Here is a 14,620-nt window from a genome sequence, read left to right as displayed (position 1 = left end):
TTGGGACAGCTCTTTAGGGAAACTTGGATGAAAAGCATCCTCTTGTTATAATGAAAACACTAGTGAGAAAAATAAAAAAGTCGTGCTCCGTGTCTGACCATCTTTTGATATATGTTTTTCTATAATTTTCTAATGTATCTTTTTTACAGACACTTATTTCTGGAACATCCCAATAAGTGGGAAGACAGTTTATTACTTATGCTTTTAAAATGAAACTTTCCCTAGAGGACCACAGATTTACCAGCCCTTGGAAGTTGGGATTAAAAAAAAAAATCTTTGAATTACTCCTGTGCCATTTCTTTTTCTTTTGTTCAGAAAAAAAAAAATTCTCTTTATGCAAATCTAAGAGCAAGGAAACTCATTCCTTCGACCCTTGGGATAAAATATTTCCCCCTGTTGTTTTAAATAATTTTATGCACAAAAATGTTGTTCGCCATCTTTACACCATCAAGCAGGGCTCCTTCCCTCGGAGACACCGAGTGGTCATGTCCATTTGGCAAGCTAGCGTTTGACTTTTTCATCTTTGGAAGGCAGAAAATAAAAGAGAATACAAGATTTGTTGTTGTTGTTGTTGTTGTTGTTGTTGTTGTTTGGGTTAAGCGTGTAGAGCAGTTGAGTGTCAACCAGCTTTGTTTGTAGGTTTTCCTGTTCGCTGGGTACCACAGCACTTCAATGTTAGTTTCACAACAAATCAACAAAATTAAAACTAACAAAGGTAGTCCTGTTTCCCGGCCCTGCAGTGGTGTGTATTTACTCATGGAGTAATGAGGCTTTGGGGTGGAGGTGGGTGGGCTAGACCTGCCAAACCAGCGCTCCATTTGCTAGTCTTTTACCCTAAACCCTCCTCCCTTTCTCCTTATTTCTCAGCCCCCTCCCTTGTCACACTGACCACTTCCGCAAGGTAATAGGAAAACCCATCCAAAATTACGAGAGGCTACCTCTCCTGGACAAAACCAGCCATTCTTTAATAGCAAGATTGTGAAGCTCTTACGTGTTGGGCTCAACAATTAAAAATAGCAAGGGCAGCGATTCAGGATGCCAGTCCAGCAGTCCCCAGCAGACAGGCTGGCATCCCGGCCTATCCTGTGGGTCTGGGGTGAAGGAAGGGGCGAGGGGCAGGAGCCGAGAAGGCGGAACGCCCGCGCCCGCAGCTGGTTCCCACGCGCCGCTGTCTGCGGAAAGCCAGGGGCAGGATAATGGAATTCAGCAGGCAGGGATCCTCAGAGAGCCAGCCACTGTCTTGTACAGATTTGTAGAGAAACCCTCACTGTAATTAAAACCGTACAGTCAGATTAATTCAATGTGTTGCTCGGCAGCATTTTTAATAGTAAAAATCCGCTTTAAAATTGAATTAGGGTCGAATAAATTTTCTACGAGACTCGCCAGATTTGCCAGCTCTCATTGAAGCCAGCTAGGGTGGATTTAGGCGGTGGCTTCCCCCCACCCCATCCCCAGTTGGAAGTGGGATAGGGGTTAAGGAGGGTGTTGATCAACAAGGGGGGCAGTTTGGTCGCTAGGAGCCAGGCCCAGGGGTTTCTCACTGCCTGGGGCTAACCCTTGATCTCAGGGGGGCAATGAACAGACTTCTGACACCCAAAGCCTCCCCGTTCTCTAACACCCTCTCTGCAAAGTTCTTGACTCTTGAGAGGTGAAGGGGATAGGGAAGAAAGAACCCTACTGTATCTTGAAGCAATTTCTCAACGTGTGTTTCCGCGGGTGCTGAAGGTTGGAGCCCTCTCTGGCCGCCTGAGAGGCAGACAGGAGAAAGTTGTGGCTCTCACCCCTCCCCGCCCCCTTCTTGAAAATCTTCCAAAAATTAAGGGTAATATTTCAAGCCTGCTGTCAAAATGTCTTCCAAGCTTTGATTTGGCTGGCTGCCCCCTCTCCCTCTCCCCAACCCCACCTCTCATCCTTCCCGTTTTAGAGGTTGTGAAATAGGTGTTAGAGTTGGGATGGTTTCCCCCCCTCTAAGGTTAGACACCTCAGAGCTGAAGACTTGCTGAGCGCTCATGGGGGAGGCATTCACTCGAAACAAGCCTTGAATGGAAGAAACAGGGAGATCTGGATCCCCTCTTTCTTGGGGCTTTTCCCTCCTTGGTCTTTTAGGGGTCCAGACGCAGACCAAAGCTCCCCACCCCTCTTCTCAAAGATCCGGACTGGACACATACATACAGGAGCATGCCCCATGCAAAACCTTGGGTTGGCAAATGCCCTAACAAGTTAGTCACATCATCAGGCCTGGGAAAACAAAAACCTCTGTGGGTCCCTGTTCCTCAGGCAACAGCGTGCAGACGCCTTAATTGCTGCAAATTGTCACTCTGTCCCCTTTTCATTTTCTCACCCCTTCGTTTATTTTTAGTACACTTCAAATGCCTACACACTTTCCTAGTAAGGAGAGCAGAGCAATTATTGCCTTTGCCTTTAGGGCCTGCTTTGCCAATCACCGAACAGGGATGGAGTAAACAGGGCGAAAACCCAGGCGCGTTATTGGTCTCGCTTATTTCAGGTGGAGGGTGGTAAATAACTCTCCCTACAGCGTCACCCCTCCCTGCCTTTGGTTCTTGGGTACCAATTACCTGGAAGAAAGGAGCTGTGCACCCCTCCCTTGTGCTCTCCTCGTCACTTGGTGCACACCAAGTTTTACTCTCAAATCCAGCGGATCCCGTCAGAATTGGCTGGTTCCACAGAGGGTTGTTAGGAAAAGAAGAATTCTGTGGAGACCCAGATCTTAATTCTGTCCTTGAATAGAACGATGCATCCTGAGACTAAGAGAAGGCATCTTCCCTGCCCCCACGCTGGGAAGTAGGGCTCCTTTCTCCTAACGCTGTGAGGGGGCGCAGTATATAATGTCCCCAAGATATAATGATAAAGAGCTCATTCAGAGGGCCTTTCTAAGCCAAGGCAAGCACTTAGATTAACCCGGAGCAGCTGTAACACTTTTCGTGGATGTCTATTTTTTGTCATAATAGCTAAGAGTTCTTAAGAGAGAACTTTAAATTTCGAGATGTGTATTGTCTTCAATTCTGTATCAAACACCGGTGTCTCTTATCCATCCGCATCCCAGGTTGGGGATGGGAAGGGAGGCAGGTGTCTATAGCCTACAGCAGCCTAGGGGGTATCCTGCACCCTGCAGATGGATCCGAAACAAATCAGTGCGGGATTAACTTGTCTGTCTCCAACCGCTAAAGCTGCTTGGGCCGCACCTGCCAGGGCGGCTTCGGGTTACTAGCTGGTGTTGAGCTAGAGGCCTTGTCCCAGCTCCGGATGGACCAGGCTGGCTACCTGTCAGGGTGCCGGAGGTTCTTAAAGGAGCACAGTGAATATAAACTGCACCATTCTCACACACACCCCGTCCCCTCCTATTTCTTTCTTCCTTTTTGTAAAAACATTTACAAGGAACCTAATTTCAGATTGTGGAAGTAAATTTCATGGTAGGATATATTTTACAAAACATGTAATCTTTCCAGGCCGGAAGACTTTTAATTAAAACCATACTTTGACAAGTTGAGTTTCAAAGCAGAGTCACACCGGCACGGAAGGCTAATTCATATTCAAGATATAGTCTGTAATTCAAGTTGTTTGAAAACTCGGGCCAGTCGGAACAACACGCTGCTGGTCCGGTTGCCAGCTCAAGGACTTGTGGGCTCTTGAGGCCATAATGGAACAGAATGGAGTACCTATGTGTCCATCCAAGGTTCAGGAGCTCTTCTATGGAATATATTAGCAGAGGGGTTGGGGGGGGGGAGAGAAAGAGAAGATGGGAGGCTTAGGAAAGGACTCCAGAGGAAGGAAAGACAGGGGGACCCAAGGCATACCAGACTCTCAAGGAGAGCAGTTCCCTTCCCCCAGAGGGAAGGAAGACCTCTGAGAGGTCCCATATCTTCCTTGGTCCTACTCTCAAGTACTAGAGAAAGGGAATCTCCCACAGTACCTGTTTCTAATGACCCAAAACCTGAGGTTCCATGGTTTGTCTGTCTAGTTGATTAATGGGCACACAGCTCCCATGGAAGAAGCTCTGAATGGCACTGCATTTTTAAGTAATTGCCCTCAACAATCCTCAGAAATTGATCAGATCAGAGTGGGTTAGCCCTGCATGGGAAGAAAATCTTTCTCCCTCCCCCTCCTTCCTCTCCCCCCACTTCCTCTCCTAGCTCCGTTAGAAATGGTTATAGGTGGGAAGGATCTGTTGGTACTTAGTGTCCACCAATATTAGACAAAGAGATTCTGTAGGTGAGGAGGGAGGTCCCAGAAAAGAGCAGTTTCAGAAAAAGAAGCTGTGGTTGATGCTGGATTTTCTGGTTCTAATCTGGAGCCCACACCTCAAGTGATCCTCTCCAGATGCTTAACCTGCTGATGTAAAAGCCTAACACAGAAAGAGGCCAGGCTGTGGGTTTGTGACTGGTGTTGGTTTAATTATCCTTGAAATACCAGGAAAATCTTTTCACGCATCCCAGCCACCCATGACCCTGGAAGACAGGAGCTGAGCTCCAATTGGTAGCAATAAAATAATTGATTGGATGATAAAATCTTTTCCTTGCCCTATATTTCATTTCAAACACACTATCATCTTCCCATTTCTTAAAGGACAAATGTAAGTCTTTTATAGGAACACCCCAGGTCCAAAGTGTTCAAGGGATATTTTGGGCTCGGGTGGCAGAGCCCGTGCCAGGCCTACAGTGCAGTCCTGACCTTCTGTGGTTGAAGTTAGCACTCTGGTGTTATTGCTCTGGGTTTATTGGGAAAGCTTAAGACTTTGCAAAGACAACCTCAAAGCACAGTTGTAAAAAGGGTGGTTGTGAACAGGAGGTACTAGAAAACATTTCTGAAGATGGAGTGGAGATTTCCTTTATTTTTTGAAATGGATATTGAATAATATATGCTATATGCTGACCAAATGCTAACCAAATACCAAGTAATAGTGGATTTTTATGAGCAGGTAAGACCCAGAAGTCACCTTTTTGTGGCCCCCATTTTTACCTTTATTTTTTTTTTTTGTTGTTTTTTTTTTTTTTTTTAAGGCATCATGTAATTGGGCTTAAATGAGGGCAGGATAAAGAGAGATACTTCTGGAGTCTCTCTAAGCATCACACGGTGTGAGCTGAACATATAACCCTGTGTTCCTGGCCATGTTCATCTGCAGCTTAATCCTATGTTAGAACTCTTGTGGGTTACGGAGAAAGAGGAAGCTGCAAGTACCAATTGCCTCCTGTTTTACTGCAGTCACAAGAACAAGCAGTTTTCTTGTCATGGGGTATAAAACCCCTTCAGTGTGAGAGGCGCATTTCAGGCAGCACATTCTGGAAGGATAATATGGTGGGCAGAGGATGAGGAAGGGGCCTCATAATGACTGGCAAGGTCTACAGCCAGGGCAGGCATCAGCTTTGGTGTGCAGAAGGGGTGGACATTAATGTTTCCCAGCTGGCCCACCCCCTTTGTAGCCCTAGGAATCAACCTTGTCATTCCAAGCTTAGCAGCAGTCAGGACAGGCCCAGACAGGGTGGAAATCCTGTTATGAATCTACCTTTCTAGTCTTCTGCCTTTCTATAATTAGCCCCATTTCACAGATGTGAAAGCTAACATATGGGTCTCAGACCACAGACCTCTTTGGTTTCTGAGCAAAGGTGAGAGAGATGGAACACAGGTGTTCTAGCTTCCTATCACCCTGGTAACCACGTGTGACTGAGGATAGGATTGGGGGGGAAAGTGGGCTTTGAGAATACTTTTCTAAGAGAGGCACGTACAGGTAATGTTTCTGTTTTTTTTTTTTTTTTTTTTTTTTTAATTTTCTTTTTGTGAGGCTCATTTGGTCAATTAAAGAGATATGATTTTTCAGATGACAGATGAGGCCCAAGCTCCAAGAAGACAACAGAATTCCCAGGCTTTCCTTGGGCTCTAAAAAAAAAAAAAACGCCTCCTGCCTTTAACTTTTTCTCAAATTCCGAGTACTTTAACCCTTGCTTGTAGAAAATATATTTATAGTTCTAAAGTGTGTCTCCCACAGAGATCTTCACTATCTAGGTGAAGATCAATACTAAAACACCCTTTTTATTTCTAAAGTGGGCTTTAAAGGCCTATTGTAGGGGAAATGAGATGTCATTGTGACCCCTGAGGCTCAGGAAAAGCCCGATTCTATTGGTGACAGCGCCGGGATGCGCAGGAGTTGGCTCACGTGTATACTCTTACATGCAAATCTAAGGCATGCGCGTTGTATCCCTCGGGTACCACTTCCGTATAGTTGTTGCGATCAAGACTTCCAGGTGTGCAATAATTAGGTTTCTTTATTAAAGGTTTCCCTAATCATCACCTGCTTCTATGGTCCCCAGTCTCTAGGGTACTCACCTATGGCTTCGCGCTTTGCCTTTTTGGGCCAGAGGTTGGGCCAGCTTCTTCACAGGCTGCCCAAATTTTAGAATCCAGCGTATCCTTTCCCTTTGATTGGCTTTAAAGGACACAAAATCCTAGTTTCCTGCTAGTTGTAGGCCCCTTCTTCATCCCTCCCCTAGAGGCACATCATCATCTCCGAATGAAGAATCTTAGAGAAGGGTATTAAAAGGACGGCTCCACAAGCCAGCAAAAGTGTAGCTAAACCTCCCAGGCACGTTGATTTAAGGTCAAAGCACAGAGCACAGTTGACTCAGAACTGAACAAGCACTCCCTACACCTGAAGACAAGAGCTTGGAACCGCCAAAAAGTGTATCTGTAGTCAGTTGTCCCCAATGGGTGTGTGGATTATGCTCTTAGTCCCGCTATGTCCCTGACCTCTTAATAAAGGACTTAAGAGACAAGGTTACCCGGGGTATCTTCATCCCTCATAGGCACAGAGACTTCAGAGATCCTTCGACTGGAGTGGGGGAATGGCTTTTTACAGTAAGTCACATCCCTAGGTGAGAAATAACCACTGTGCATCTGTAGCTTTCCGCAGGAACTCTTGGGGCTTGTGATAGAGCTGGCCCACCAGGCATCCGGGCCTGAAAGCGCGGCAGGCTCTGGAACTCCCAGTAGCCCTTTCTTCTGGGTATCATCTGTAGCACGCTCCTCCAGCAGTCTCCTGGTTTACCTGCAGAGCCAACGGGTTCCTGTTTTTCTACCAGAAACCTCCTCCCCCTGATCCCTCTTCCCCCTCACCCAACCTTCACCAGAAGGGTGAGATAGGGATTTGATTCTCTGGTAGGAACGCTAGGAATAATTGTCGCGTCGTGTAACTTCCTACATCTTGGTTTTAATTTTCCCCGAGCCAAACAAAGGTATTTGCAATTTTAAAATAAGCCGTCGATTTAATAAATGGGAACATTGTACAGGGACGACTATGCGCCCCTTCACCCCCTTCAGCAGACGTTATTAGCTCTGACAGCATGCTGCTCAGGTTTGCGACAGGATTTTGTAAAGGGATGACAGACAGGAAGGCCAGCAATCATGGACTCCTTGGCTGAAGCTTTTCTTTCTTTCTTTCTTTCTTCTTTTTTCTTTTCTTTTCTTTCTTTCTTTTTTTTTTTTTTATCAGAATGTTCTGTTCGATGCCATTTATCCTTGATGATAGAAAATTGCGCTGTTGCCAGGAAGCCGCCGCCGCCGCAGAAATAGAGGGCAGGAGCCGCGGTTCCATTTTCCGGCTTGAAAGCTATTCAAATGAATTTGCAGAGTTGGGGGGGGGGAGGGAGTCTAGCGATAAACAAATGAGAATAAATCGAGTTCCCCTTCCCATTCTCCCCTTTAACGGGAGGTTCTTCATTTCCCATAGAAAGAGTTTTGCTCATCAGTGTTTAGGAATACCTAGGAGATCGTGGAAGCCAAAGCGGAATTTATTTTGATACTCTTTAAGTGACTAACTACATAAACACTTAAAAAGAAGTGTATGTCTAGATATATATGACGTATAAGAAGTATATATACATAGATAACATACAAACCCATCTTTACACAACTCCAAGTACAATGCTAGGTAAATCTAGTAGCATTTCAATGGGATATAATTTCCAAGCAACACTACTTGCTAGGCATATGGACCTTGCTCTAGTTACACATCTATGAATGCTATTAGATGGGGAAAGATTTAGAGCCCTCTTTATGTATTTCAGGATGCTGTGCTGCTTGTGCTGCTGGGCCTTTTTTTTTTTTTTGAACTTGGTATCTCTTAGCTTTACCTTAAACTTTCTTTTTTCTCTCTAAACAAAGTTAAATAAATAAAGGTCAGTCTGGCTTTTTTTTTTAAGTTAATTTTTCAAACACATCTTTCTTTAGAGTCTTTTTCTACACTGAGAACTACGAGCTGAAAGAATTAGCTGAAAGCAGATGCGGCGTGCCTCTAAAAGATAGAATGCAGAGGCTGACGTCTGCACTGTGCTTCCTTAGATTTTGGACACGTTGCCAGTTTCACGAGATCACATTCTGAAACTCAAGGAATCATCACCAAAATGTGACATTTAAAAAAAATGAAAATTTAAGAGCTACAACCCTCAACTAACCTCTCTTTCCTTCCGGCTCCCCGTTTTCCTTTTTGTCTCCCTCCCCATCCCCCACAGGGATGCTCCGTATGTTTTAATGATTAAATATCTTTCATTGAACTCTAACTGATGTTTTTTTTTTTTTTTTTTTTTTTAGTAATATAGTGTGTTAGAAAAATCTACCAATATAAAGGCCTTTAAAATGCAACAGCAAATCTCATTTGAGAGTCAGCTGGTATTAAGAAACAAGCCCAATTAAAAGTGCTAGCAAGTTCTGTCTCCTCAGACTGCTGTGTTTTGGGGTACATAGCTGTTCTAGAGACAGGGCAAGGTTGGGCAAACAAGAGCTGCACAAAACGGAAAAAGGTGATCAAGATGTGTTGAACTTTTCCGGTAGGGTGTTCCAGGCAGCTGTGACATCTCATTACAGGCCACAGAATTATTCAAGTTAGCTATAAGAAATTCCCTTTTAAAATATTAGCATAATAATGAGAAAAGCAGCTAGATCAAGGGGAAAAAAAAGAAAAGAAAACCAGGAACTGGCCCTATAAAGTGGACTGCACTTGCGTTTATTACAGACAGTGTTTGGGCGTGTGGAGAGTCCCTTCCCAAACTCATGGCCTTGAGGATTGTGTTCAGAATGAAGAGTCCCACTTGGCAGAAGTTTTTCCACCAAGACAACTCAAGAGGTTTTTAGAGAGGGAATTTCTTCTTCACAGCTAACTTGAAGCTAGCAGAGAGAAACTGGAGCTTCAGAACTCAAGGCCTTGGGGAGGTGGTACAAAACCTGGGGCCCTTTCCCCAACTTCTGCACCTCCTGGTCTGGAAACACACTGACTCTAAGCCCTTGCTGGATGCTCAGTATAGACTGTCAATAGGAGGTAAAAATCTTCTAGAATGTCCAGGCTGTCCTGTCCTTCAGGGCTGATCCCTTTGTAGGGTTGTGCCATGACCCTTTTCTGGTCAATCCTGGGGTATCTTTCTTTCCAGACCTATACTAGAATCTAGCTACGCTGGACATCTTTGTTGTGCGTTCTCAGGCTGGGCAGAGGCAGAAAGAGTTTGTACAAGATCAGGCCTTGCATCTCTAACTTGGTTCTGATGGAGTGGAATGTAAACGTTGACCTCTCTTGTTAAGTGGGTGTCTTGGTGCTGCTCAGCCAGTGGAGCTGTGGGAAAGTTGAGCACTGAAACTGTAGCAGAGACCTTGGGCTCACTTCCTTAGGTTTACGGAACCCCATCCCCCATTCCCCAAGATCCTGTTGTGCGGGGAGTTTTGGAGTCTACTTATAGATGCTTGTTTGAGCTACACTGTGCCCTGCTCTTCCACGAAATGCAACTAAAATCAGTCAAGTTTGGAGGAGGAAAGTACGCCCTCCGCCCTAGCCCTGCAGGGCGGTAAGCTAAGCATTACAAATGAAAAAAATTCTTCACCTTCTGGGATCCCAGAAATATGGACTTGCCTTTTTCTTCAACAAAGGGACAGGCAATTCTGAAAGACTGTAGAAGCACTCACGCTTTAGGGGTCCTAGTATCCAGGAATGTCCAATGCAGTGGAAACACAAAAGCTCAACATTTTGATATTTTAAGAGATTTTTCCCCCTCCCCTTTAAAATCCCATGTGTAAATGCCTGGTTGTAGCTACTTGAAAGTGCTTTCCAGGTGAAAACATGCAGCAGGGGTCTCTCTCCTTTTCATGTGTATGAGGAGAGGCAAAAACATTCCAAATGAGCTAGAAGGTCATTATAGAGACTATGAAGATGATGACATTCAGGGCCAGCCTCCTCAACTAGGAAAAAGTCTTGCCTCAGAAAAGGAGTGGGGGGGGGGAGCAACTGTGCTTAGAGGCACTTTAATTCCCCATTTCCCTCCCAAATTCCAAGTAACTTTCTGCAATCAGATATCCCTTATGCTGTTAACCCACCCACTCAAGCTTCACCTCACCTGTGTTCTGGAACTTACTGCCCAAGTCTCCAGAACTCTGAGGTGTGCAGCACAAACAGTAAAGAGTCGAACTAATTCTGCTTTGATTTCAAAAGCTGTGTCACCACTCAGGCTGTTGGAAAAAATGAGCCCTATCTCTCTTTCTCCACCCACCCTTCCTTCCTTCCTTCCTTCCTTCCTCCCTTCCTACCTTCCTACCTTCCTTCCTTCCTTCCTTTTTGAGTTCTACAACCTTCCTTGGATTCAGAATATCCACCCCAGGTTGACAAATGACAAAGTATGAATATGACCATGAGTAAGTTGTGATATAACATCAGGGCAATTAAGGCAGGATGGAAACCATTTTCCGATGTAGAAAACAGAGTTAATGTGTTCACCGTGTCTACCTGGTTACTTACATAAATTCATGTGCCTACCACACATCACCCACACAACCTCCACAGGAACGTACTGCCTGAAAAAGAAAACAAAAATTCTTTCCTTGTTTTTTAGCCTCTAAGTACTGTGGGCATAGAAGGATGGTAGTTAAGCTTCTTAGATAATTTAAGACATAAAGATTAGGAGAATAATTGACAATTTCAAATTTCTGGTCTGAGTGCTTGGGCTAAGCAATACCTAGGAGATGACGGATGTGATAAAAGAACTGCCAAAATAAATACACAAATAAACTGTAAACCCAAAAAGTGTGATTCTATGTGTGGTGTGTGCGCATGCCTATGTAGCTTGGAGAGAAATGATTGTTAAAGAACTGATTCCATCCAAATGTGTTCCTAAACAAACAACTACAAGAGTGCTTTATACAATGCCATATTTCACTGTGCTTATATGTATGGGTAAATTTTAAAGCATGATAGCATGTTTCAATTTAACTCACACAAACGGGGGGGGGGGGGGAAGGTGGAGAGATAGATAGATAGATAGAGAGAGAGAGAGAGAGAGAGAGTCCACTGCAGATCCTCATTATTAAGTTGGTTTTCATCCAACCATAATGGGCCAACCTTGACTACAGCCCAAATCACTAACACCCAAGCTACCTAAACCCTCTTGCAAGCAGGACAAAGTACATTAAATTGCTGTGAACCAAACATGCTCTTTTGAAATTACTTTGCCCACTGGTTTGGGAATGAAGCTTGAAAAGAAGTCTAAAGCCTAGAGCAGGGGAACTCTAAGAGAAAGAGAGAGAGCAGTACTCACAGTTATTTAGGTGAAGGCTTTTTTTTTTCAGTCCTAATGTGTCTTATGAATTGTTGAAGATACTTCCAGAGTCAGTGTTTGCTGTCTTCTAAGTCTTCTCTTTTTTCTGGAACATTCTTCTAAGTTTGATTCTGGAGAACTTGTGGTGGGCACGATCAAGATATTCCTTTGTAAGATGTTGGGGACATTGTGTTTAAATACAGAAACAAAAGCATTACATTAAATATCACAGACATGCTCATTTGGGTGATATTTAGCTCAGGATATCATATTTGTAGGACCTGATTGGCTTGTTGTCTTACAACTTAGCATAGCTCTGAGTTCACTTTATAAGTTGACTTTACACAAAACTTGAAGTTAAAACTTTCTCCATGAAAAAGAAACAAATGTTGGATCCTTGTTGGACATTAAACATGGCAATAGACATTGGACTTTAATTATATTTAGAGTTTTGTTAGAGATGACAATCTTTTCAGTCCCTCCCTGCCCCACTCAACCAGGATCTCAAGAGTCTCATGTATGTGGAAGAAAGAATAGACCTCCTTGTCTTCTTAATTAAAGTTTATACAGCTTGTAGAAAGTAGTAATTTTCTAGAAAATTCAATCATTTTAGATCACGGTAGTTCCACCCTTCTGCCTTTTACGTGGTTCTAAGCAAATCTTGCCCTTTAAAACCATCAATTATGAAGCAGAGATTGCTGGGAAATTCTGAACCGAAGACATTAGGTTTAGGAATCTGATTCTTGCTTTATGAGAGTAGATATAATAATGGACCTCACCATGTAGGTGTGGTGTGACAGCCATGTTGGTTCTGTATGATATATTAGAGTGACATAAGACAAGTTTCCACTTCTGGAAACCACATCACTGTTTTTCACTCTCTTCTGAGAATAGTGATGAGTGACTAACAGATTCTCTCTCCCTCCCTCCCTCCCCCTCTCTCTCCCTTTCTCACAACATTCATTTATATATTAAGCGGAGTTTTTGTCTGAACGCATGTGCATGTGTACCATGTGACATGGCCATCATGCCTCCCTAATATCTCATCATGTCCGCTGTTCCCCCTCTAGAACTGGAGTTATAGATGGTTGTGAGCCGTGGTGTAGAATCTGGAAACTGTTCTTAACCACTGAGCCATCACTCTAGCCCAGAAAGTGCTCTCTTAAATCATCTTTTCTAACAACGATGGGAATCAAATTTAGTGATAATCAAGCATTGATCCAAAGGATTGAAAAGAAAAATTGCCAAAGAATAAAAGTCACTTCTCAGCCACCCCCCCAAACCTAACTTTTAGGGAGAATTACCTAAATTTCTTAGTGGCTTCCTGTTGCCTCCAGACAAAACAAGCCCCTTATTCTAGACTCCCTGGGAGCTAGTAGGGTGCTCTGAGCAGTGTGGTCTCTGGAGCCTGACCGCTAGGTACTATTGAACAAGTTATGTTGCTTTTTTAGGCCACAGTTTCCTTTCAGAACGATTGGAACACTGATGATTGGAATAGAACCAACTGATGCTGTGACTATAAAATTAGACAAGAGAAATGCCTAGGATGTTCTTAACAAGGTGTGGCATGAAAAGGGAATGTTCTGAGAGTACGAGGCAATGTTCCACATGAACATCAAATGGGGTCTTTATCAAGACTTTTTAGTTTATGCTTTTAGATTTTTATACCTCCTGCTCTGGGAGGTCTCTCTGGCTCACTGCCCCCTTGCCTAACTTAAAACCTCTCCAATTCAGCTCAAGGGATGTGGGTCTTGAAAACTTTGACACGTCAAATTAAGTTCTTGCTTTCAACCCCACCCAGAACTCATTGCTTGCTTCGTTTATAGCATTTTACAGGTTTTGTTGTAATTATTGCTTTCCCTGTCTCCTTCCCTGGAATATAAATTACAGCGTTTATCTTTTTTTTTTTTTTTTTGAGCTCACAACTGAGTCTGATGAGTAATAAACACCGTGAAACATTCAGCCTTTTACTTTCTGCCTTTGGATATATTTATAAATCAGGTATAACTGGATGGATTCTTTTAAATTGAATTTTCTTTACACAGAAAATTGCATCAACTCATTAAGGAGAGTGGAAAACAACATATTATTTCCATAAGTAACTTTGTGAAAGAATTTTAATCATGGCTCTGTGGTAAATTGATGTTTTCAAAACAAACTCTCTTTGGAGAATTTCCTATTTTAATTGAAGACCTTGTGGACAAGTTGGGTTACCTGTCCACCCTTCCAGCCCATGGTTATTACACTGATCTATATGAATATTAATAGTTATGTTTTAGCTTTATAGTGCCCTGGCCAAATGGGCACTATAAAGATCAACAGATCAGAGTAAGTCATATCCTTGAATGAAGGTCCTATGTATTTGTAAAAGCAGTTAATAGAACAAGTCCCTTCTCCCTCCCCTCTCCCTCTCCTGATCTCATAGCTCTGGCTGCAGAGAAACTCACTGTGTAGCCTAGACTGACTAAATATTTGAAATCTTGCTTCTGCTTGCTCTGGTGGAGAGGGCCACCACAAACATCTTCAACAACAATTATTTAAACTTCCCTCACTGGCTCCTCGAGTTTGAATAACTCAAACAGAAATACAGGAAAGATTCATTATTATGGAAGGCTGAATTGAGGACAGACCAGGATAAACATGTGTGTGCAAATTATAGAACAGTGGATGGCCATGGTGGCTAAGGACTAACCCTAGCACTGTGGTGGTTGAGACAGGAGGACTGCTAAATGTTTGAAGTCATCCTGGGCTACATACAGAATTCCAGACCAGCTAGGGTTCCACTGTGAGACCTTGTCTCAAAATTAAATGAAAGCAATTCAAAACAAAAACAAAATTATAGGATGCGGTTATTCATGGTGCAGAACACATTTCTGCTAGCCAGGGACAAAGGCTCTTCCTCTGAGAGTTCTAACTGCTCTGCTTCATATGTAGGCCAGAACTCTTGGTAATTAGTTCATTAATCTCCAGAAGCAGTGGTTACTGGAGTGTTTGAAAGCAGTTTGTTTTCTTAAGAAGATTAATCACCCCCTGCAAGGCTA

This window comes from Micromys minutus (assembly GCF_963924665.1).
Source record: "Micromys minutus genome assembly, chromosome: 23".
Classification (NCBI taxonomy): Eukaryota; Metazoa; Chordata; class Mammalia; order Rodentia; family Muridae; genus Micromys; species Micromys minutus.
This window is presented reverse-complemented; position numbering follows the sequence as displayed.